Source organism: Heptranchias perlo, chromosome 33 (genome assembly GCF_035084215.1).
Source record: "Heptranchias perlo isolate sHepPer1 chromosome 33, sHepPer1.hap1, whole genome shotgun sequence".
NCBI lineage: Eukaryota > Metazoa > Chordata > Chondrichthyes > Hexanchiformes > Hexanchidae > Heptranchias > Heptranchias perlo.
Window position 1 is genome coordinate 25,321,744 of NC_090357.1, and position 24,906 is coordinate 25,346,649.

Below are 24,906 nucleotides of genomic sequence, written 5' to 3' on the forward strand. Positions count from 1 at the left end.
TGTCTCCAAGCTGCCGGTAACAGGGAGTTTTAAAAAGCCACTGCCCTCTTTGCTCTCACTGAGCTATCAGCGGAGTGAGTAACTTCAACCAGCCGCTGCCTCAGCCAGGTTAAGACATTCGGGGTCTTAAATATCCTGCTGCAAAATGTGTTTCTGCAAATATTAATTGTTGGGGCAAACAACTAGAAGTGCTGTGGCTGTGTTCAATTTATGTTATGGTATCACACAGACATGGCACAAATCTTGGTTCGAGATTCATATCATTGCATTGAGTACCTGTGAAATAACAGTTTGCCAAACACTTTTTCATGAAGGCTGTGTCGCTTTAATTCTTCAAACTGTACCTTTATTCCTCTTGCTTTGGGTCCTTAAACTCCAGTCTACTCAGGGCTCATTTTAAACCCGAAACTTATTTCCTCTGGTGGGGGAGTCCAGAACAAGGGGGCATAGCCTTAAAATGAGAGCTAGGACATTCAGGGGTAATGTAAGGATGCAATTCTTCACACAAAGGGGAGTGGAAATCTGGAACTCTCTCCCCCAAAAAGTTGTTGAGGCTGGGGGTCAAAACTGAGATTGATAGATTTTTGTTAGGTAAGGGTATTATAGGATATGGAGCTAAGGTGGGTAAATGGAGTTAAGATACAGATCAGCCATGATCTAATTGAATGGTGGAACAGGCTCGAAGGGCTGAATGGCCTTCTCCTGTTGCTATGTTCCTTCCTATTTAAATGCAGAATCCAAATGACTCTTAGCGCAAGACTGCCAGTGCAATGTTTCCATTGGTTCTTGTATTCGCTGGTACACATCTGGGATTTAAGCATCAAAACGTTTTAATAGGAAGGGACATTTTGCTTTTGTAGGTCATTAAAATCTAATTATTCTCAGCCTCCTAAAACCCAAGCTTGGCATCGCCTAACCATAACTTCCCGATGCCCCTCACTCCGCTCCTACTCTTTTCAACCTTGGTGTCTATGCTTTGTTATGGGCCCTGGGCTCTTCACTGAGGTGACAGCCCTGCCCCCGACCCCCGCCACAACCCCCCAACCCCGCCCCCCCAACCTTGCTCCCCCCACTCCACGGCCCTCCGCCCCCCCCAACCCCGCTCCCCCCATTCAGTGCCCCCGACCCCCAATACCGCATGCCCCACCCTGCACCCCAACCCCCCAACCTCGCCCCCCAACCCCGCTCCCCCATTCAGCGCCCCCGCCCCCAATACCGCACGCCCCACCCCGCTCCCCCCAACTCCACCCCCCGCCCCCCAACCCCGCTCCCCCCACTCCACGTCCCCGCTCCCCCCACTCCCACCAGTTCTGTGCCCCTCGCCCTCCAGTTCTGTGCCCCCCTCCCTCCCCAGTCTTGTACACTGGCCTTTGTCAGGTCACCTTCTACTGGCTGGTCACAATCAATTTAATGCAGAGCAGTCAGAACAATTCCTGCAGTACTCGTTGATACACTACCTCATGCTGGGAGCTGGAATGTGTGTCTCACTTTCACCACAGTTAGTCTCTCTCAGTCTCCCTCGCTCTGTTTTTGCTGTGGGAACCATTTCCCCTTTCCCCCAGCCCCCCTTTACCCACTGCTCACTCTCTGTTTTGCAGCGGAAGTTTCTATGAGTTGCTTTGCCTTTCTCTCTGTGTCTGGTTCCCTCTCATCTTATTTTTTTGCCTTTCTCTCTGTCACTTTTCTGCTCTTTCTTGTTCTCTCTGCCTCTTTTTGTCTCTGTACTTTCCCACACATGTGTCGCTTTTCATTTCTCTCTGTCTCTGGTACTGATTTTCTCACTTTGTCCCTTGCTTCCAGTTCTTTCTCTTGAGGTTAAATTCCCTCATTCCGTGTCCCAGTGCCAGCTGCACTCGAAGGGAACACAGGAACACAGGTCTGAGATTGGACTAGAACTTGTAGTGCTCATTCTCCAACCCACGCTCTATTCGAGTGTAGCCACTCTCTGGGAGTGTGAGATCAGTGAATTAACCCATTACTTTTTTCTGTTGCTCTGCCTATTTCTCTCCTCTTACACTATGTCTATCGTTTTCTTTCTCTTTTTTGCACAACCTCTAACCTCCCTCACAGCCCCCTCTAACCTCCCTCACAGTCCCCTCTAACCTCCCTCACAGTCCCCTCTAACCTCCCTCACAGTCCCCTCTAACCTCCCTCACAGTCCCCTCTAACCTCCCTCACAGCCCCCTCTAACCTCCCTCACAGCCCCCTCTAACCTCCCTCACAGCCCCCTCTTTTTTGCACTTTTTTTTCTCTAACCACCTCTCCCTTTTTCTCTGTCTCTTTCCATCTCCCTTTCCTTCTTTTAGTCTGTGTCTCTTTTTTCTTTCTGTGTGTCTTTCCCATCCTCTCCATCTCCCTCTCCCTTTCTCTTTCTCTGTCTTTCCCTTTCTCTCTCTCTTTCTCCCTCCTCCTTTCTCTCTCTCCAGGTCCATCTTTTTCTCTCTCTTCTGTCTCTTTCCCTTTCTCCATCTCCTCTTCTCTCTCTCCATCGCCCTCTCCCTTTCTTTCTCCCTGTCTCCCTTTCCCTTTCTGTCTCTATCTCCCTATCTCTCTCTTTCTCCTTCCCCCTTTCTCTCTCTCCATTTCCATCCCTTTTTCTCTCTCCCTTTCTCTTTCCCTTTCTCCCTCTCTCTTTCTCTCTCCATCTCCCTCTCCCTTTCTTTCTCTCTGTCTCCCTTTCCCTTTCTCTCTTTCTCTCCGTATCTCTTCCCTTTTCTCTCTCTCCCTTTCTCTCTATCTCCCACTCTCTTTCTCACTCTATGTATTTTCTTATCATCTCTAATCTTCCAGTCAATAACCAAACATTGTCACTTCAAACTCCCTCCCACTCTTTAATGCTACCCTTGCTCTTTGTCTCTAATCCACCTTTTCAGGTGTAATGCAATTTACCAGCACAAACCTGCATTTAGTGTTCAACAAATTACCTCCTGGATTGGAGGATCGGAGAGAACAGACCTGTGAACGGAATCGTTCGTTTAAAGGGCCCCGCTCCTGGTTGTTGAACCCTGCCCCATCGTGTCGGTTTAATGAGAATGAGAAGAGGAACAATGCAGTTGAAGCCGGGAGCAGTGTAATGGGGGAAACTTGGGGGCAGTGTAATGGAGCCTGATCCAGGGGCAGTTTAATGGGGTCTGATCCTGGGGACAGTGTAATGGGGGGTGAACCTAGGGACAGTGTAATGGGGCATGGTCCTGGGGCAGTGTAATGGTGTCTGATCTTGGAGCAGTGTAATGGATGGGAGGGCGGGGGAGGGGTGAACCTGGGGGCAGTGTAATGGAGACTGATCCTGGGGCAGTGTAATGGGGGTGATCCTGGGGCAGTGTAATGGGGGTGATCCTGGGGCAGTGTGATGGGGATGATCCCTGGGGCAGTGTAATGGGGTCCGATCTTGGGGCAGTGTAATGGGGTCCGATCTTGGGGCAGTGTAATGGGGGTGATCCTGGGGCAGTGTAATGGGGGTGATCCTGGGGCAGTGTAATGGGGGTGATCCTGGGGCAGTGTAATGGGGATGATCCTTGGGGCAGTGTAATGGGGTCCGATCCTGGGGCAGTGTAATGGGGTCTGATCCTGGGGCAGTGTAATGGGGTCTGATCCTGGGGCAGTGTAATGGGGTCTGAGTGTAATGGGGTCTGATCCTGGGGCAGTGTAATGGGGGTGATCCTGGGGCAGTGTAATGGGGGTGATCCTGGGGGCAGTGTGATGGGGCCTGATCCTGGGGCAGTGTAATGGGGTCTGATCCTGGGGCAGTGTAATGGGGTCTGATCCTGGGGCAGTGTAATGGGGTCTGATCCTGGGGCAGTGTAATGGGGTCTGATCCTGGGGCAGTGTAATGGGGTCTGAGTGTAATGGGGTCTGATCCTGGGGCAGTGTAATGGGGGTGATCCTGGGGCAGTGTAATGGGGGTGATCCTGGGGGCAGTGTAATAGGGCCTGATCCTGGGGTAGTGTAATGGGGTCTGATCCTGGGGCAGTGTAATGGGGTCCGATCCTGGGGCAGTGTAATGGGGTCTGATCCTGGGGTAGTGTAATGGGGGTGATCCTGGGGCAGTGTAATGGGGTCTGATCCTGGGGTAGTGTAATGGGGGTGATCCTGGGGCAGTGTAATGGGGGTGATCCTGGGGCAGTGTAATAGGGCCTGATCCTGGGCCTGTGTAATGAGGGTGTGATCTTGGGAAAGTGTAATGGGGGAGATAAACTCAACTGAGATTGTATACATTATATGATGTATTTATATCAATGGTTTAACAGTGTTATATTTAGATTATATATTCTTTGTGCTCATCAAGTTGGTGCTGGGAATGATACTCTTCCCATTTCAGACACTCAGTGCCAACATTAAGCACTCCCAGGTCAGGAATAGGCAGCCAGATACAGAGAGAAGTTTTTCTTTTCTACCCCAAACAAGGTCCCTCAGTGCCAAGCTCAGAACAGCAATCGCTGCACTCACCTCACCCAGCCCATATCAACACTAAACTCATCACCTCATCATCATCATCATCATCATTGTCATCGTCATTGCCCATTCCTAGTTTCCCTGAGAAGGTGATGGTGGGCCTTCTTTTTGAACCGCTGATGGTGGTTTGATACAACTGAGTGGTTTGCTAGGCCACTTCGGAAGGCAGTTAAGAGTCAATCAAGTTGGTGTGGGACTGGAGTCACATATAGGCCAGACCGGGTAAAGACGGCAGCTTTTCTTCCCTAAAGGACATTAGTGAACCAGATGGGTTTTTAAGACAATCTCTCCTCTCTGCCAGTCCCTCTCTGTAATGCAGTTCCATTTGGCTCCTCTGTACACTTCTGCAATGACTGGGAGCAGGAAGAATTGTCCACATGGTTTACTTACCCACTTGAGCACCGAAGGACCCCTTGGTGTCTTTTATAACGCCTGCATTTTCCCTGTCTGAAACCAGTTTAATGGCAGGTGTTTTTTGCTCTCCTTTTTTCCCTTCCTGAAGGTGCTGACTCATGCTGGGGGAAGCTTCCGGAGACACCGGCTTGCCCTCAACCGAGACAATGGTTTTCACCATGCTGATGAACTATAAGGAGAAACACAGCCCAGCACAATTCTGTTCTCACTTGACATCCACAGGTGAATTTTTCAGGGAAAGGTCACTGGATAGTGATCCGGAGTGGGAATCCTCTCTGATTTTTCTTTCCCTCTTCTTTCCTGGCAGTGTTAGTCATTTAAGAATATACTGATGGGAGTAAAAATGGGCCTCAATCGTCCTGAGCTAAGAACGGGACAAGTTAGCCAACGTTCCCAGTCCTGATTGCTATCCAATCACTCCCTAATGGAAAGTGTTAATGTTTGGGTTTTGGTTGAGTTCAGGGTTGGATCTGGCTGTGATTCCTCCTGTGGTTGAATTGCCTGCTGACATTCACTGTCTCGGCTCACACTCACACTTAAAGATTGGGCTCTTGGGTGAATTAACGAGGGATTTGATGCTGGTGGAATTGTAGCCAAGCAGGAGAGGAAGGGAGAAAATTAGCAGCTAAAAAAGACACAATGGAGAAACTTTTAAAGCAAAAGCACAGAAATCGAAGGAATGTCTTAAAAAAAATTCATTTAAAGTTTTTAGTTTTCACAAAAGGTTTTACCAGAGCTTTAAGATGGGTGTAAACGACTGCGAAATTAAGCTGAATATGACTGAGGCCTGTATGTTTTAGTCAGATGTCTAATTCTGAAGCCACAGATGCGCAGCTATACCATACGGTGTCAGCCATGGCTCAGTGGTAGCACTCTTGCCTCTGAATCAGAAGGTTGTGGGTTCAAGTCCCATTTCAGAGACTTAAGCACAAAATCCTGGCTGATGCTCCCAGTGCAGTACTGAGGGAGTGCTGCATTGTCAGAGGTGCCGTCTTGCGGGTGTGATGTTAAACTGATGGTTTTCACCATGTTAATGTATAGCGGGGATGGTCATCATCACTGGACAACATATATTTCTAAGGTACCCTTAACGTAGAAAAATGATGCTTTACAGAGAAGTAATCAAATAAATGGACAATGAGCCAAAAAAGGAGATATTAGGAGGAGTGACCTAAAGCTTGCTTAAAGAGGTGGGTTTTAAGAAGCTTCTTAATTAAGAAGGATGTGGTAGAGAGGGAGGGGGGGGTCCAGTTGGTTCATATGCGCAGCTCCCAAGGGAGGGGGAATGCTCAAAAAGCCAATGTTGGAGGAATGGAGAGTTCTTGGCAGGGGTTGGGATGGGGGATGATTGGTTAGGTTTAAATAAGTGCCTTGTGCTGACGCACTCTCTTACGTCAATTAATTTGTTCCAGTTCGGTGCTGAGATACACGACAAGTGCCATCGTAACACTGATCAATTCTTTTTTACAATTTCCACTTTGTTGACTTCAAATAGGTTGTCACACATCACAGGATTATCGTTATAGAGTAAATCAGTAAATAGGCATTTTAACAAACTTCTCCAATCTGTAGATCATAATCACACCTTTTTCACAACCTTTAACCTTCCTCACAACCTCTAACCTTCCTCACAGTCCCTCTAACCTCCCTCACAACCTCTAACCTCCCTCACAACCTTTAACCTTCCTCACAACCTCTAACCTTCACAGTCCCTCTAACCTCCCTCACAACCTCTAACCTCCCTCACAACCTCTAACCTCCCTCACAACCTCTAAGCTCTCTCACAACCTCTAACCTCCCTCACAGTCCCCTCTAACCTCCCTCACACTCCCCTCTAACCTCCCTCACAGTCCCCTCTAACCTCCCTCACAGCCCCCTCTAACCTCCCTCACAGTCCCCTCTAACCTCCCTCACTGTCCCCTCTAACCTCCCTCACAGTCCCCTCTAACCTCCCTCACAGCCCCCTCTAACCTCCCTCACAGCCCCCTCTAACCTCCCTCACAGCCCCCTCTAACCTCCCTCACTGTCCCCTCTAACCTCCCTCACTGTCCCCTCTAACCTCCCTCACAGTCCCCTCTAACCTCCCTCACAGTCCCCTCTAACCTCCCTCACAGCCCCCTCTAACCTCCTTCACAGCCCCCTCTAACCTCCCTCACAGCCCCCTCTAACCTCCCTCACAGCCCCCTCTAACCTCCCTCACAGCCCCCTCTAACCCTTACCCAGCAGATTCCACTGAGGAGCCCTGTGTAAGTCTGCAGTTTTGCTCCTTCCTTTAACGATTTAGCCCCCGCAGAACAAAGCACAAAGTACAAAATCCTGATTTTGACCTGATGTAAAGGGATGAAGTGAAGGGGAGTTGGGGACTGTAACCTGTGCGTGTTCTCCAGCAGTTTAATTGTGTTGCCGGTCAGCAGTAACTCCCTCCCTTCAAACTCTCTCTAAACCCCTCTCGCTGTTGTCCTTTCTCCTTTTCCGCTGTAGCAGAGTCCAGAAATTGGTCCATTAGGGGCAAATTGCTCTTCAGAGGAAATTGCTGCTAAATGACTCTTTTTTTGTAACTGAACCAACCTGTGTTGTTTTTGGATCCCATATCAGGCCGACAATGTCATCCAACAAAAAAAAACCACTGCACAGCAACACTGACAAGCAATGAGCCTCAAACAGCTTCTCAGAGACAGCCAACCGTCCCCTTTATCCAACATCCCCTTTATTCATTCATTGCCATTCAGTGCTGCAGAGGGACTTAACAGCCGCCTGAACAATACTCTTTAAACAAACACTGATTAACAGGGTGCACCAGTGCTATTAATCTGAGGTTTAAAAATATCTCTGCATGTTCAAAATGCAGATGTTTTGAGTCTGGAAGGAAAGCATCGGGGTTAATCTGGTAATAAAACATAAAATAAATCGGGGACTTACCAAGTTGGTGAGGGTAGCTGCCTCCAAATGCCTCCAAGTGCCACTTTCTTAAAACTTGAATTTCTAGATCCCGCCTCTTATGAGTTTCACGTGACGTTCAGATAGTCCAAGATTCACAGCCTTTTCCCTCTAATCTAGCTGCCGTCAGGAGGGACACTGTTAAATACAGCATTTACCGCTTTAATGAAGAACATCACAGCGAGGAAGTTAAAACGCTCGCTGACGTTTCACTCACCCTCTTGGAAACGGTGGCTGTGCAATAATTTATAGCCATCGCAGAGTAAGGGGTGAAAAACATTATTTCAGTCTACGCTGCTTTAAGAGAAAACAGATGTGGAGGCTGAACAAAGGCTACAGTCTTGCACTAAATTCATCATTAGCCAGTTTAAATGCTGCTGAACCTGACTAAAGTTCACCCGTGGTCAGATCAGAGAATCTACGGTTTCAGTATTTGAGATCTACCTGAGGAACCGGCAACATTATTCAAAGCTGACAAGCAAGGTCGAGTCTAATATCATATGGACATGCAGCCCAGAGAGCGATTGCACATTCCACAGCTAGCTCTTTCTCTCTTTCAATTTTGCTATTTTCCCTAATTTTCTCTCCCCATTCTTTCTTTCTCTCCTTCCATTATTTTGCTCCATTTTGTCTCTTCCCTCATTCTGTCTCTCTCCCCAAACTCGTTTTCTCTCCTCCATTCTTTTTCTCTCCTCATTCCTTCTTTGCATCCATCTCATTCTTTCCTTCTCATTCCTTCTTTCCCTACATCTCACTCCATCTCTCCCTCTCATTATTTTTTCTCTCCCTCATTCATTCTCTCCCTCACATTATTCTTTTCTCTCCCTCAATCATTTTCTCCCCCTCATTCCTTCTTTTTTCTCTCATTCATCTCTCCTTTCTTTCTCTTCATTCCTTCTCTTCCCATTCTTCTCTTGCCCTTTCATTCTTTTTCTGGTCTCTCATTTTTCCCTCTCTCCCGCTCTCGTTCATTCTCTCTTTTCCTCTCTCCGTTAGACTTTCCCTTCCTCATTTTATTCTCTCTCTCTCTTCCCATCCTTTCCGTTTCTTGTCTCCCTCTTTCTTTCTTTGAACATCATCACCCTCCATCCTGCAGATGTCCCTTCCAATGCCCCTCACTCCTTGGGGCGATATCCTACCCTGTTACCTATAACCCGTTCACTGATCCCTTTAGCTTTCTGTCCCACTTTTTCCTACGACCCTGCGGCTGAAAAATGGTTGGACAGATCTATCCATAAAAGTAAGGAATAAATATTGAAAAAACAAGTCCTTGAAAAATAACAGCAGGTTAAAGAAACCCAAGTTATAATAGAATAGCCTGCAGTGATTGCGCTGGGGCCAGTCTGATGGACAGACCATGCTGAGGGGGTTTAAAGTTTAGGAGATGTTAACTATCTCAATGAACAGACACGAAAACCCCTCCGCTCATCTGAGCAAAGAGAATGAAGCTTCATCCTGACCCCCAGCTCTCAACTATCAATCCGTTCTGCCTCGGCTTGTCTGCGATCTCTCTGCATTGATGATACTTCAGTGCGTGTGCTGGAAAGGAGTGGAAAAGCAATGGAAAGGGAGAGAAAACACAGAGAGGTGGAGAAAATAGAGAGGGCGAAAAAGGGTGTGTGTGTGAGAGGGAAACAGAAATGAAGGGGAAAAAAAACAGAGGGAATGAGAGAAACAGGGGAAGAAAGAGAGAAACAGAATGAGAGAGAGAAAACACTAAGGGGAGAGAGGCAGGGAGAAAAACAGAGTGAAGGGAGACAGATATGGAAAACAACAAGAAACAGAAAGGGAGGCAAAAGGGAGAATGGAGAGATAGAAAGGGAGAAGAAGAAAAACAGAGATGGGAGGCAAAACAGAACGAGATGGGGGGAGAGAAAGGGAAAAAGGAGAAAGGGGAGAGAGAGAAAATAGAATCAGAGCGTAGAGGGTGAGAGAAATAATAGAGTAAGAAAAACAAAGAGAGGAAAACAGAAGAACAAAAACAAAGTATATATAGGAGAAAGGAAGAAAATGTGCAAGATAGAAAGAGAGAGAGAGATAGACAGAGAGAGGAAAAGAGAAAAACAAAGATAAACAGAGAAAAAGGGAGAGAAAGAGAAAAGCACAGAGAGAGAGAGAGTCAGAGAGAGAGTGCTGTACCTTGGTTTAGTGTCAGTGCTCTGTTCTCTTTTAAAGCCCCACTCACACTGCCCTGGTCATCCTGCACCTCGATTATGTGGTACTGCCCATGCCAGGGGGCTGCCTGAGGTGCCCACCTTAACCATTAAGCCATCGGGTGCAGATAATAAATGACATGCCTCTCGCTGCAGGACAGAGCCAGGTGTCTTTCAGCCTCAACATCACTGAGTTGCTGTCAAAGTAAATCTTTGTTGTATTTTTTCAGTCAGGCTAATCTGTCCCCGAGGAGTTTTAAAGGTGGATTATCACAGGGTTTCTTCAGAGCCTTGAGTACCTGAACACATTCCACAGGACTCTCCCTTAAACCAGCAACACACTCAACCTCTTTAGGGAATTTCCTCGAATCACCTGGGACAACTACTGGGGGAATTTTAACTCCCACCACCTGGTAGAAAGAGGGAGGGGAGAGTCCGTTAAAACGGAATGGGGTGAGAGTGTAGGTAAATCTACCCTCATACTGGTGCTCTAGTTACATAGATAAATGAATCAATATTTCACTCAAACACCACAGTTATATAAATAAATCTGTGCATCATCCACTTCTACGTTAATTATATAACTATAACAGATACACAAATCATCAAAAGTAGCGATGCAGGTTAATAAGGCCATGAAAAAAGCAAACCAAGCAATGGGGTTCATTTCTAGAGGGATAGAATTAAAAAGCAGAGAAGTTATGTTAAACATGTACAGAACCTTGGTTAGACCACGCTTGGAGTATTGTGCACAGTTCTGGTCTCCACATTATAAAAAGGATATAGAGGCATAGGAGAAGGTGCAAAAAAGATTCACAAGGATGATACCAGAACTGAGAGGGTATACTTATCAGGAAAGATTGAACAGGCTGGGGCTCTTTTCTCTAGAAAAGAGAACACTTTGGGGTGACCTGATAGATGTCTTTAAGATAACGAAAGGGTTTGAAAGGGTAGACATAGAGAAAATGTTTCCACTTGTGGGAGAGTCCAAAACTAGAGGTCATAAATATAAGATGGTCACTAATAAATTCAATATGGAATTCAGGAGAAACTTCTTTACCCAGAGAATGGTTAGAATGTGGAATTTTCTACCACGAGGAATAGTTGAGGTGAATAGCATAGATGCATTTAAGGGGAAGCTAAATAAACACATGTGGGGGAAAGGAATAGAAGGATATACTGATAGGGTTTGATGAAGTAGGGTGGGAGGAGGCTTGTGTGGAGCATAAGTGCTGGCACAAACCAGTTGGGCCGAATGGCCTGTCTCTGTGCTCTAGACTCAATGTAATTCGATGTAAATACGACAGAGGAGCAGTAGAAACATATACATAACATATACATTATATACTATATATAATACACACAACCTATAATATATATAACATAGATACAATATATATGATACATATACAATTTTCCAAAAGCCTGCGTGCCTGCTTGGAGTGGGTGATGGGGAACTGTCGAGCTCCTCCCAAGTTCCATCCATAATATATAAAATATACACAATATAAATAATATTTATACACATTATATGCATTATATATAATACAGATACAACTTATATACAATATACTCAGAATGTACAGACTTCATGCTACTGGTATATCGGTAGTGTGCGTCGTGTCTGATTTTACAACCATTAATTTAATAGTTGGAAACTCGTATGTTGTATGCCTGAATTTCTGATGCCTGATCCCAGTGGGTAAGGCTCCCACCAGGAGTGTGAGATTGGAAGATTGGTCCCAATGTGTACTATACAGAGCAGGATTGGGGGGGTGGTAATTGGATCAGGGCTGCAGCCATAATTCAGCCCCAACGTTTATGCTCCACACGAGCCTCCTCCAACCCTACTTCATCTCACCCTATCAGCATATCCTTCCATTCCTTTCTCCCTCATGTGTTTATCCAGCTTCCCCTTAAATGCATCTATGCAAGTCGTCTCAACTACTCCCTGTGGTAGAAAATTCCACATTTTAATCACTCTCTGGGTAAAGAAGTTTCTCCTAAATTCCCAATTGAATTTATTAGTGACCATCTTATATTTATGTCCTCTAGTTTTGAATTCCCCACAAGTGGAAACATTTTCTCTACTTCTACCCTATCAAACCCTTTCATTATTTTAAAGACCTCTATCAGATCACCCCTCAGTGTTCCTTTTTCTAGAGAAAAGAGCCGCAGCCTGATTCTGATAGTGTAAGAGGGCTGCCGACTCGCTATCACTGGCTTTACACTATCGCACAAAGTCAAAACATACCCCATACATTCTGTCCTTACTTTTATATTTCCATTGCAGATTCCTACAGCACCTCCATTGATGGGAAGGTCTAATTACAATGTGACAGGTTTACATTGGCAGCTCTCATTATAAATGTGGACATAGATATTTATAATGGGAAAAGTTCACAGATGTAAGATTTTTGATATATTGTAGATTGATTGTGTGGGAGAACAACAGGAGACAGCTGGAAAGAAATGGAACAAGGGCAGATGTCTCACTAATTTAATCCTGCTGGTATCCAGGAGAACAGAGGACTGAACTGCTAGTGGGCAAAACTCAGATTCCCCGCAGTCTAATTCACACACTTACACCCTGGTAAAACAAGTGATGGGGAACTGTTCAAACCTCCTGTACACGCGCAGAATTCCAGCTGACAATGATATCTGGGAGAGAGCCGTACACGTGCGGGGAATGTTGCAAGCAGCCTCAATGCTGGGTACTCTGTGTGGAGCCTTTTGGACAGATACTGAGTATTGACGATCAATGATAGGAGCTCCTGTCTTCCTTTGATTCTAAATTGCACTCATAATATTTACAGAACAGTGAATTTTAATTTGATATTTTTCCCCTCTCAGATTTAGGGTTTATTTTTGTGGTTAAAACAGTTAAGTTGCAGGGACATTACAATGATTCCAGATCACCCGTGGCATTGCTCATGGATGGAGAGGGAGGGTTAGGTGCAAGAGGCAGGGTTGTGGTAAGGTTGGGAATAAGTGAGTTGGCTAAAGAGTTAGGTTGGGTTCAGCTGGAACGGGGAGGGTCGGTGTAAAATCATCGACTACGGGTCAACAGCAGCAACGCAAAACCTTATTGGCCGAGGAGGCGAGCCTGGCCTTTGGACCATAATGGCCACTTTCTTCTGGAATCTGATTGGTCCCTGCTAAACATTTGGTGGATAACAGCACATAGGCAGCATGAACCAATCACAAACCAAGTAAGAACTCTACATTCACACTTACAAAAGCTTTTTATTAGAATGGTTTTCAGTGGTGTTTATGAAAACATGGGGTTCCCATGGCAACTTCAGGTTAGTGGGTGGTTTCATTGAACATGGAGATTTGCTAACTCAAGATGAAAGTTGTATTATGTGATGCAGGTTGAGTGGTTGTGAATTTTGTGTGATGTTTTCAATTCATCTCCTCAAATTGCTCACCCTACTGGCACCATCACTGTATCCCCCATACTGTACCCCAGTATTATACAGTAACAGACCTGTACCCACCAGTGTTATTCCCCAGTATTTTACAGTGACAGACCTATACCTACCAGCACTGTACCCCAGTATTTTACAGTGACAGACATGTACCCACCCATACTGTACCCCAGTATTATACAGTAACAGACTTGTACCCACCCACACTGTACCCCAGTATTTTACAGTGACAGACCTGTACCAACCAGTGCTGTGCCCCAGTATATTACAGTGACAGACCTGCACCCACCCATACTGTACCCCAGTATTTTACAGTGTCACACCTGTACCCACCAGTACTGTACCCCAGTATTTTACAGTGACAGACCTGCACCCACCCATACTGTACCCCAGTATTTTACAGTGACAGACCTGTACCCACCCATACTGTACCCCAATATTTTACAGTAATAGATCTGTACCCTAACGTTTTACAATGACAGACCAGTACCTATCAATACTGTACCCCATTGTTATATACTGACAGACCTGTGCCCACCAGTGCTGTGCCCCAGTATGATATAACTCAAAATACTCCAGACACAACCCAATTTTGGGAAGAGGAAATCTACACACTGCTGGGTGTTTCTCACAGTTCAAGTGGACACAGTGGGGTAAATTTCACACACTCACCGACAGACTTTACTGAAATCCCAGTGATGACACGGAGACTAACAAATCAATCAACTGGAAGCGAGAGCTGGATGAATGCACAGATAGCAGAGGACGTTTAGTACAGGGGCACAGTTAGGTAATCTCTGATAATAGGAGTTTAAACAACAGCAGCATATTACAGGCCTGGGACTTTGAATGGAAAGTGGAGCCTGAGTGTTAATTGAATTCAAAAACAAACACAGAGCACAAATAGCCACAAAAAAGTCCTTCAATTGTCATTTTAAACATTACCAGAGGATTTAGGAGGATTACGATGCACAGACAGGGAAGAGTGAAAATATATCGGATTAAAGGATGTGTGACTCAGAGAACAGCAGACGCTTCCCACAATCAGGCTGTGATATCCGTCGAACAGAATGCTCGTCTGGTCTTATTTATTTAATTAAAATTTGTACGTAGTTTTTCTTTCAGAGAAGTCCCGACTCTCCTTCCTGATTCACTGGAGCCACTGGCTGGTTGACCCAGGCAGGCGAGGAGGGTGGCAGGTTCATTCCCTGGACTATGCTGAGTTAGCTGCTCCCAGACTGGGCTGTGGTAGGAGTGCTATGATCAGCCTCAGCCCCACCTTATGTAAAGGAGATAAAAACCAGCCTGCATTTCCACTCTTACACTACGTCAGCCTTGGCTCAGTGGTGGCATTCTCGCCTCTGAGTCAGAAGGCACTGAGGGAGAGCTGCACTGTTGGAGGTCCCATCTTTTGGATGAGACGTTAAACCAAGGTCCCATCTGCTCTCTCAGGTGGACATAAAAGATCTCATGCCACTATTTCGAAGAAGAGCAGGGGAGTTCTCCCTGGCGTTCTGTCCAAAATGTATCCCTACCAATGTCACTAAAACAGGTGATCTAGTCATTGTCTCATTGCTGCTTGTGGGACCTTGCTGAGTGTAAATTGGATGCTGCATTTCCTACATCACAACAGTGACTACACTTCAAAAAGTACTTTGTTGGCTGTAAAGTGATTTGGGATGTCCTGAGGTTGTAAAAGGCACTATACAAACGCAAGTCTTTCTTTCTTTCAATTAATAACAGCTCTCTGCAAAGCATCAACCATCGCTGAGAGTATTTCAGAGAAAATTCTTCATTAAGAGAAATTCGTGATAGCGGAAAAAACACTTTCAACTAATTGACTTATTCACTTTCCTTGACTTTGTGCCCAGCCTCAACAAGCCACAACATTCTAAATCTGTACAAATCGAACCTCATTATCGTCATTAAAAGTAACAATTAGCACAGTCAGAGTCATGTCTCGGGAGCTGCCAAGTCCCTCACACTGTAGACTATACTAAACTTTACATTCATCAAGGCAGAAAATGCTTTGGTCTGTAAGACAGGAGGATTCTGCGCTGTCAACACGCTCCAGGCCACATTCCTGCTCCATGCTGTTTGTGCATTTTTCAGGCAGTTTCTGAAGTGCTTCAGTCGGCTACAGATCTACGTCCACATGACCACATCCAACCCCGGCAATGGTCCACGAAATGCCTGACAGATGGAATCACAGGAACCTTCGACATGATCTCAAACTTAGACCTCAAGCTGCCTTTCTTCCCCCATCCCTCCCCTGAATCTTGCTGGGGTACGTTGGCTACTGTCAGGCACCTAAAACGTCCATGGACCCTGGGGGGAGGGGTAACAAGTGCAGCCCCCCCCCATGACCCCCATCCCAATCCCAGGGGTGGGCTGGTTTAGATATTGGGGGACAGGCATCCTGTACAAGTGCAGCAAAGGCGTTTGTCCTGCTTTGCTATTGGAATCTCAGAGCAGCTCTATGAGTGGGGGTGATGCCAAAGACCTTATCAGGTCAAGATAGGGGTTTAAAAAAAGAGTTTCCCAGTAAGGAATGGTGGGTCGGCAGTAAGAAGGTATTTGGTCCCTTTGGGTTAGGGTTCATTTGGGATCGATCAACTTTGTTCCTTTAGGAACATAGGAACAGGAGTAGGCCATTCAGCCTCTCGAGCCTGCCAATTAGATCATGGCTGATCTATACCTCAACTCTATTTACCTGTCTTCGTTCTATGTCCCTTAATACCCTTGCTTAACAAAAATCTATCAATCTCAGTTTTGAAATTTTCAATTGACCCCCAGCCTCAACTTTTTTTTTGGAGGAGAGAGTTCCAGATTTCCACTACCCTTTGTATGAAGAGGTGCTTCCTGACATCGGTCATGAACAGCCCAGCTCTAATTTTAAGGTTATGCCCCTTTGTTCTGCACTCTCCTACCAGAGGGAATAGTTTCTCTCTATCTACCCTATCAAATTCTTTAATCATCTTAAACACCTCAATTAGATCACCCCCTAATCTTCTATACTCGAGGGAATACAGGCCTAGTCTATGCAACCTGTCCTCATAATTTAACCCTTTGAGAATCATTCTGGTGAATCTACACTGCACCCGTTCCAAGGCTGCTATAGGTGCCCAGAACTGAACACAGGGGTACTCCAGATGGGGTATTATCTTACAATTTGGGGCTTTTATAGGTCCATAACAGAACCCAAGCCTACTCTCAGCGAGGGCCCAAAAGGGGACGAGCTGGGGAAGGTTCCTGAGGTAGTTTGGAAACAATCCTCCAGACGCCCCCCAAAACCGCTTCCAGGACGGAGGGGGGAGGGGGCAGGAAGAGCATCCATCTTAACATAAATGGGGTTGAAACCTGATGGATCCATTCTGGATTGCAGCTTCCACCATAGTCACATTGGAATTCAGCCCTTCCAGGGGACAGAATTTCTTTTGTGTGAGGCGTTAAACCGAGGCCCTGTCTGCCCTCTCAGGTGGACATAAAATATCCCATGGCACTATTCCGAAGAAGAGTAGGGGAGTTCTCCCTGGTGTCCTGGTCAATATTTATCCTTCAACCAACATCACTAAAATCAGATTATCTGGTTATTTATCACATTGCTGTTTGTGGGATCTTGCTGTGCGCACATTGGCTGCCGTGTTTTCCTACATTACAACAGTGACTACACTTCAAAAGTACTTTGTTGGTTGTCAAGCGTTTGGGACATCCTGAGGTTGTGAAAGGCGCTATATAAATGCAAGTCTTTCTCTCTTTCTTTTGCAGTGGGTCCGTCTCTGATTCAGTGGCAGCAGCCTAAAGAAACAAAGCCCATAACTTCCTACAGCCTTTCATATTTTCCTCCCTTCATTAATACTGAAACAGTAAATGTTTGTGAAACCGGAATAGGAATCAGGAATGGACCCCCCACCTGCGATTAGCTCTGCTCTGAGAATTCCTCGCTCCCCAGCACGGCTTCACAAACATCAGCGACCAGCGAGAGAAGCTGACTTTTATCTGTTAAGGCCTCGTTAAAGGAACTTGCGCAGAATTAGGCAGCCGCGTAAAGTATTTTTACTCCAGACCATATCTGGTAATAGTGAGCTTAAAGATGGGTACCATTTTCAAGTAAAACCACAGCAGGCTGCAAAGCGGCTTTTACCAATATGGCGCACCCGTAACACAGGCACAGATCGGGCATGGAATGTTGCGCCCCAAAATTGGTCCTATTTGACCCCATTTTCCAGGCGCAACGCGGACCAATTTCTACTCCATTGTCTGTGCTTATCGTCTCTGTACATATTTCCAGGCTATTCCCCCTTCCCCCACACCAGTTGTGTGTCTCCAGTGAACAGTCGATCAGCATGTCCGAAGCCACCTCATTAAATCTGGCCTTTCGCTGCATTCACTGATCCAATCTCGAGAAAAAAACGTAGAGAATGGTACACACTCCAGCTGGATTAACTGGCCCTTCAACATTTCTACCCGTTAAGTGGCTCATTAGCTGCCCGAGAAGTGCTAAGTGTCATTGCACGTGAGTCCTGATTGGCTGGGAGTGTTTCATTACTGCTAACGAAGTCGCATTCTCAGGAGAGGTTTCAGACCCTGCGAGTCCTGCGATTTTGTTACCAGGTCATAAATTACAATGAGAAATGGCCATTTGACCCAGTTTTCAATAAAAGAGGAAAACACGGCCCCCAGACTTTGAAAACAAATGAGAATATGGGAACTATTAGGAGCAAAAGAAGGTCACAAGGCCTAAGAAGTCTGTCCCTTTATTTTTTTAATTATTCATTCTTGGGGTGTAGGCGTCGCTGGCAAAGCCGGCGTTTATTGCCCATCCCTGGTTGCCTTGAGAGGTGCTGGAGGGTCTTCTGCTTGAATCGCTGCATTGTAACAGTTTAATGCAACTGAATGGCTTGCTCGGCCACTTCACAGGATAGTTAAGAGTCAATTGTGTTGGTGTGGTACTGGAGTCATATATAGGCCAAGACCGGGTAAGGACGGCAGGTTTGCTTCCCTAAAAAAACATTAGTGAACCAGTTGGGTTTTTACGACAATCCGACTGCATCATGGTCACTCTTACTGATGCCAATATTTTATTTTTAGGTTTTTGAAACGGAATTCAAATTCTGAAACTGCCATGGTGGGATTTGAACTCACGTTCTCTGGATTACTATATCAGATCAGTGTACCTATCCCCCATCTCCCATGTCCCATGTCCCTCAATCCCTTTAATCTCAAGATATACATCTAGTTGCCTCTTGAACCCATCTATTGTGTCCACTTCAATGTCCTTCCCTGGTATCCTATTCCACAACTCAATTATCCTATCCACCATCTAACTGTCTCATTTTTAACCATCTCTCCCCATGTTTGAACCCTTGACCTTCCCTAATCCAATTTGATCACCTCAAAGTCCACTCTTTTCCAATAAAAGCCAAGACCAACCTCCCTAACCTTTCCTCATAAGTAGATGTGAAAAGAAAGGAGAGCAAGGCTGGCAGAGGTCCAAGGTAACTGTACCCCTTTCCATTGTGATTAATATGGAGGCAACTGGGACCTTATGTTCTAACAGCCTCCATTGTACAGCAGGCCCATTAAGACTTTCTGTTCTACACTGACTGCCACTCCCATTGTGAAATGCCTGAAACATAGATAATAAAGGGAAAAAAAACCTTGATGAGGCCAATCGAGAAAACCAGCTCTGGATTGTGAGAAGTAGGGATATAAATGAAAAGGGAATCCCGATAGTGGTTATCCAAAGGAAAGGTGGGGCTTCAGAGTATTGCAACAGCTAGCATTTACTGTATACCTACAATCCAAATGGGGGAGGTTGGATGGTGCAGCGGGTTAGACAAATCCAACTCAAATTGACGGGATAATGCTGCCTGCAGGCTGGAAGGGTTCTATGTGGAATGTGTTTAGGCCAGTCACACTTCAGGTCTTACAACACAAACCTATCCCTAATCTAGCACAAATTGTCAATTTCAGATAGGCCACGTGATGGCTGGGTGGGAAATGAGGAAAAAAAATGTCACACTGCAATAGGGGCACTTTCACATGTTGTGCTGAAGCATTTTGATTGGACAGTGAAGAGGGAGCTTTACTCTGTATCTAACCCGTGCTGAAACAGAACAGAACAACGATTTGGGTAAAGATAAGCAGAGTGTGGTAGGAAGGGACAGAGAGTTTACCAATAATAGAGCATCAACAAATAAGGTCAAAGCAGGAAAAAATAGTAGAAAGTTAAAATTAAAGGCTCTTTATCTGAATGCACGGAGCATTCGTAACAAGATAGATGAATTAGTTGCACAAATAGAGATAAATGGGTTTGACCTAATAGAAAATACAGACACGTGGTTGCAAAATGACCAAGATTGAGATCTAAATATTCCAGGGTACATGACGTTTAGAAAAGACAGGCAGAATGGAAAAGGACGGGGTGTAGCCCTAATAACATAGGATGACATAAGGGCAGTGGTGAGAAAGGATCTTGACTCGGAAGATCAGGAAGTAGAATCAGTACGGGTGGAAATAAGAAATAACAAGGGGCAGAGAACATTGGTGGGAGGAGTTTATAGGCCCCCTAATAGTAGCTATATCGTTGGACAGTGTATTAATCATGAAATAATAGGAGCTTGTAACAAAGGTAATGCAGTAATCATGGGGGACTTTAATCTTCATATAGACTGGGCAAATCAAATTGGCAAAGGTAGTTTGGAGAATGCATTCATGGAATGGATTTGAGACTGTTTCCTAGAGCAATATGTCATGAAACCAACCAGGGAACAGACTATTTTAGACCTTGCATTGTGTAAAGAGACAGGGTTAATTAGTAATCACACAGTAAAGGATCCTCTGGGGAAGAGCAATCATAATATGATAGAATTTCACATTGAGTTTGAGAGTACTTAAGTCCGAAACTAGAGTCTTAAACTTAAATAAAGCCAATTTCATAGGTATGAGGGGTGAGGGGTGATTGGGAAATTTAATTAAAGGGTATGACAGTAGATAAACAATGGCAAACATTTAAAGAAATATTTCAATATTCTCAACAAATATACATTCCATTGAGAAATAAAAACTCCACAGGAAAAGTGATCCGCCTGTGGCTAACTAAAGAAGTTAAGGATAGTATTAGATTAAAAGAAGAGGCTTATAATGTTGCCAAGAAGAGTAGTAAGCCTGAGAATTGAAAAAGTTTTAGAAACCAGCAAAGGACGATCAAAAAAATTGATAAAAAGGAAGAAAATAGAATATGAAAGTAAACTAGCAAGAAATATAAAAACAGATTGTAAGAGCTTCTACAAGTATGTAAAAAGGAAGAGAGTAGCAAAAGTAAACGTTGGTCCCTTAGAGGCTGAGACAGGAGAAATTATAATGGGGAAATCAGGAAATGGCAGATGCGTTAAATAAATATTTTGTATCTGTCTTCACAGTAGAAGACACAAAAAGCATACCAGAAATAATGGGGAACCAAGGGTCTAATGAGAGTGAGGAACTTAAAGTAATTAATATCAGTAGAGAAAAAGTACTTGAGAAACTAATGGGATTAAAAGCCGATAAATCCCCTGGACCTGATGGCCTACATCCGAGGGTTTTAAAAGAGGTGGCTGCAGAGACAGTGGATGTATTGGTTGTGATCTTCCAAAATTCCCCAGATTCTAGAACAGTCCCAGGGGTTTGGAAGGTAGCAAATGTAACCCCGCTATTTAAGAAAGGAGGGAGAGAGAAAACAGGGAACTATAGGCCAGTTAGCCTGACATCAGTCATTGGAAAAATGCTGGAATCCATTATTAAGGAAGTGGTAACAGGGCACTTAGAAAATCATAATATGATTAGGCGGAGGCAACACGGTTTTCTGAAAGGGAAATCGTGTTTGACAATTTTATTAGAGTTTTTTGAGGATGTAACTAGTAGGGTAGATAGAGGGGAAGCAGTGGATGTAGTATATTTGGATTTCAAAAGGCATTCGATAAGGTGCCACAAAAAAGGTTGTTACGCAGGATAAGGGCTCATGGGGTTGGGAGTAATACATTAGCATGGATAGAGGATTGGTTAATGGACAGAAAACAGAGAGTAGGGACAAACGGGTCATTTTCAGGTTGGCAGGCTGTAACTAGTGGGGTAATGCAAGGATCGGTGCTTGGGCCTCAGCTATTTACAATCTATATCAATGACTTGGATGAAGGGACCGAGTGTAATGTATCCAAGTTTGCTGACAATACAAAGCTAGGTGGGAAAGTAAGCAGTGAGGAGGACACAAAGAGTCTGCAAAGGGATATCGACAGGTTAAGTGACTGGGCAAGAAGGTGGTAGACGGAGTATAATGTGGGGAAATGTGAGGTTATTCACTTTAGTAGGAAGAATAGAAAAACAGAATATTTTTTAAATGGTGAGAAACTATTAAATGTTGGTTTCCAGAGAGACTTGGGTGTCTTGGTATAAGAAACACAAAAGGTTAGCATGCAGGTACAGCAGGCAATTAGGAAGGCAAATGGCATGTTGGCCTTTATTGCAAGGGGGTTGGAATACAAGAGTAAGGAAGTTTTGTTACAATTATACAGAGCTTTGGTGAGACCTCATCTGGAGTACTGCTTACAGTTTTGGTCTCCTTATCTAAGGAAGGATATACTTGCCTTAGAGGCGGTGCAACGGAGGTTCACTAGATTAATTCCTGGGATGAGAGGGTTGTCCTATGAGGAGAGGTTGAATAGAATGGGCCTATACTCTCTGGAGTTTAGAAGAATGAGAGATGATCTCATTGGAACATATAAAATTCTGTGGGGGCTTGACAGGGTAGATGCTGAGAGATTGTTTCCCCGGCTAGAGAGTCTAGAACTAGAGGGTATAGTCGCAGGATAAGGGGTCGGCCATTTAAGACTGAGATGAGGAGGAATTTCTTCACTCAAAGGATTGTGAATCTTTGGAGTTCTCTACCCCAGAGGGTTGTGGATGCTCAGTCGTTGAGTATATTCAAGGCTGAGATAGGTCGATTTTTAGATTCTTGGGGAATCAAGGGAAATGGGGATTGGGCGGAAAAGTGGAGTTGAGGTCGAAGATCATCCATGATCTTATTGAATGGTGGAGCAGGTTCGAGGGGCCGTATGGCCTACTCCTGCTCTGGGTGTGTTGGATGGGACAGTGGAGAGGGAGCTCTACTGTATATATGAGGAGAGAGGTAGAGAGGCGGAAAAGTTTATGGAGGGAATTCTAGAGCTCGGGTGTAGGCGGCTGAAGGCACAGCCGCCAATGGTGGAGTGAAGAAAACCAGGGATGTGCAAGAGGCCAGAATTGGAGGAACGCAGAGATCTCGGGGGGTTGTTGGGCTGAAGGAGGTCACAGAAATAGAGAGGAGTGAGACCATGGAGGGAATTTGAAAACAAGGATGAGAATTTTAAAAACGAGGCATTGCCGGACTGGGAGCCAATATAGGTCAGCGAGCTCAGGGGTGATGAGTGGACAGGACTTGGTGCGAGTTAGGATACAGGCAGCAGAGTTTTGGATGAGCTCAAGTTTATGGAGGGTTGAAGATGGGAGGCCAGTCAGGAGAGCATTGGAACAGTTGAGCCTAGAGGTAACAAAAGCACGGATGAGGCAGGGGCGGAGACGGGCGATATTACGGAGGTGGAAGTTAGTGGTCTTGGTGATGGAGAGGATATGGGGTCGGAAGCTCAGCTCAGGGTCAAAAAGGACACCAAGGTTGCGAACAGTCTCTCAGTAAGAGTTTCAGGCCCCGATTTTAAGTCGGGCCATAAGTGTGGCACGGGGTGAGTGGGGGTGGGGTGTGCAGGGGTGGGGTAAGCGGGAGGGGTTGGCGGGGTTGAGGTAAGCGGGGCTTGTGCGGCGCGGGGTGGGGGCGGTGGGGGTGTGCGGCGAGCCCATGTGACAGTACCGGTGTGAGGCCCGCACTTTACCTCCCGGGGGTCATGTTCCTGCCCCTCGTGTGGGCCTTTTCTGGCTCCGCTCCCGTTTGCCGCTGACCAGTACATAAAACTGCCTCGGGGGCCTAATGCGGGGGCGGGGTGGGGTCACAGGGCTCCGATTTAACAGACCCGTGAGGCCCATGCCTACCTGCGGTCCCGATGCTTCCAAGTTAAAATGGCGGCAGGTGGGAGCAGGTCAGGAGCACAGCGACCGCCATTTTAAGCACCCGCTCGCCTTGTTCCTGTCAGGGGAGGCGAAGCAGGGGCAGGGTTAATATCGAGTGCCTGTTTCATGCAGCAAGTCAGTTTAATTCCAAGCCCTCTCAATGATGTCACCGCCTGCTTATTTCTGTGTGTGTGTGTGTGTGTGTGTGTGTGTGTGATGTTTCTACATTCTGTACAAATGTGTCATAACAAACAATCCTGAGCCTCGCTCAGTCACGGCCAGTAAAAGATACACACACAGGAAACGGCCAATGGCGAAGGAGAGACATGGATCGCTGTTTATTGACCTCTTTAGAATTTGCTTTCCCCTGGATATTTTCCCCTCTCTCCCACTCTGTGCAGGCATCGTGTTGGGCCAATGGCAGTTCTTCTGCACCTTGCCCAAGTGGCCATGCTTCGCGGGTCAGCGTTGGCAGGCCACTTGACCGGGGGTTGCGTCGCAGCACAGCCCGATCCCGCACTCAGTTGGACTTCTACGCAGGCGAACGTCCTGCCAGGGGTCACTGGAGAGAGGTCAAGTGCAGGAGCCCACACTTGACCTCCCCCCCCACCCCTCCACTGCAGCGCCCCCTGCTGGGCTTCACTAACTCAGCACAGACCCCGACGACACACCTGGACACCCTAATTTCCGGGGCGCACAGCGGAATGAAGACAAAAGGTCGAGGATCCGTGATGCTGGATCTCTGTCTCCTCTGCGGTTTCTGGTCAGGCCTCAGCTTTTAACTTAATTGGCAAAAGAACCAGGGCGGAAATGAGGCGAAATTTTTTTTCGCAGCGAGTTGTTATGATCTGGAATGCGCTGCCTGAAAGGGCGGTGGAAGCAGATTCAATAATAACTTTCAAAAGAGAACTGGATAAATACTTGAAAAGGAAAAATTTGCAGGGCTATGGGGGAAAAAGCAGGGGGTGGGTGCGACTAATTGGATAGCTCTTTCAAAGAGCCGGCACAGACACAATGGGCCGAATGGCCTCCTTTGCGCTGTACCATTCTATGATTCTGAGAGGGGCAGAGGTCTTTCGCCGAACCAGGGGATGGTCATGTCAGCCTATCTCCCGTCTCAACTTCCAGAATCCCTGCTTGGTTGTGGCTAAATACCCCGGGGTCACTGGAAGGGGGCTTCTATGCTTGCTTCTTGCCCCTTTTAGATCGGAGGATCTGTGTTGCAAATTCCGGAAAGCGCCATTTCTAGGACAAACTGTTTCACCTTGTCCAGAACAGTCGAACCAGAGGACACGGCCTGCACTTGAAGGGGGTAAATTCAAAACTAATCTGCAGAAACAATATTTCAGTGATCGAGTGATCAGGTTCCCCAGGGAGACGATTGTATTGACTCATTCAATTGCAAATTCGATAGATTTCTTTCAGAAAATAACATTTTGGGC

The 24,906-nt window shown here is 45.9% G+C and overlaps 1 protein-coding gene across 1 annotated transcript in view; it reads right to left on the bottom strand.

Moving 5' to 3' along the window:
• cdon (cell adhesion associated, oncogene regulated) overlaps window positions 1-24,906 on the bottom strand; it is a 182,523-nt gene that overhangs the window by 147,986 nt on the left and 9,631 nt on the right. Inside the window, exon 2 of the mRNA XM_067971079.1 lies at window positions 7,786-7,941. The gene's annotated coding sequence lies outside the window, so the exon portion shown is untranslated. The remainder of the gene's footprint in view (window positions 1-7,785; window positions 7,942-24,906) is intronic.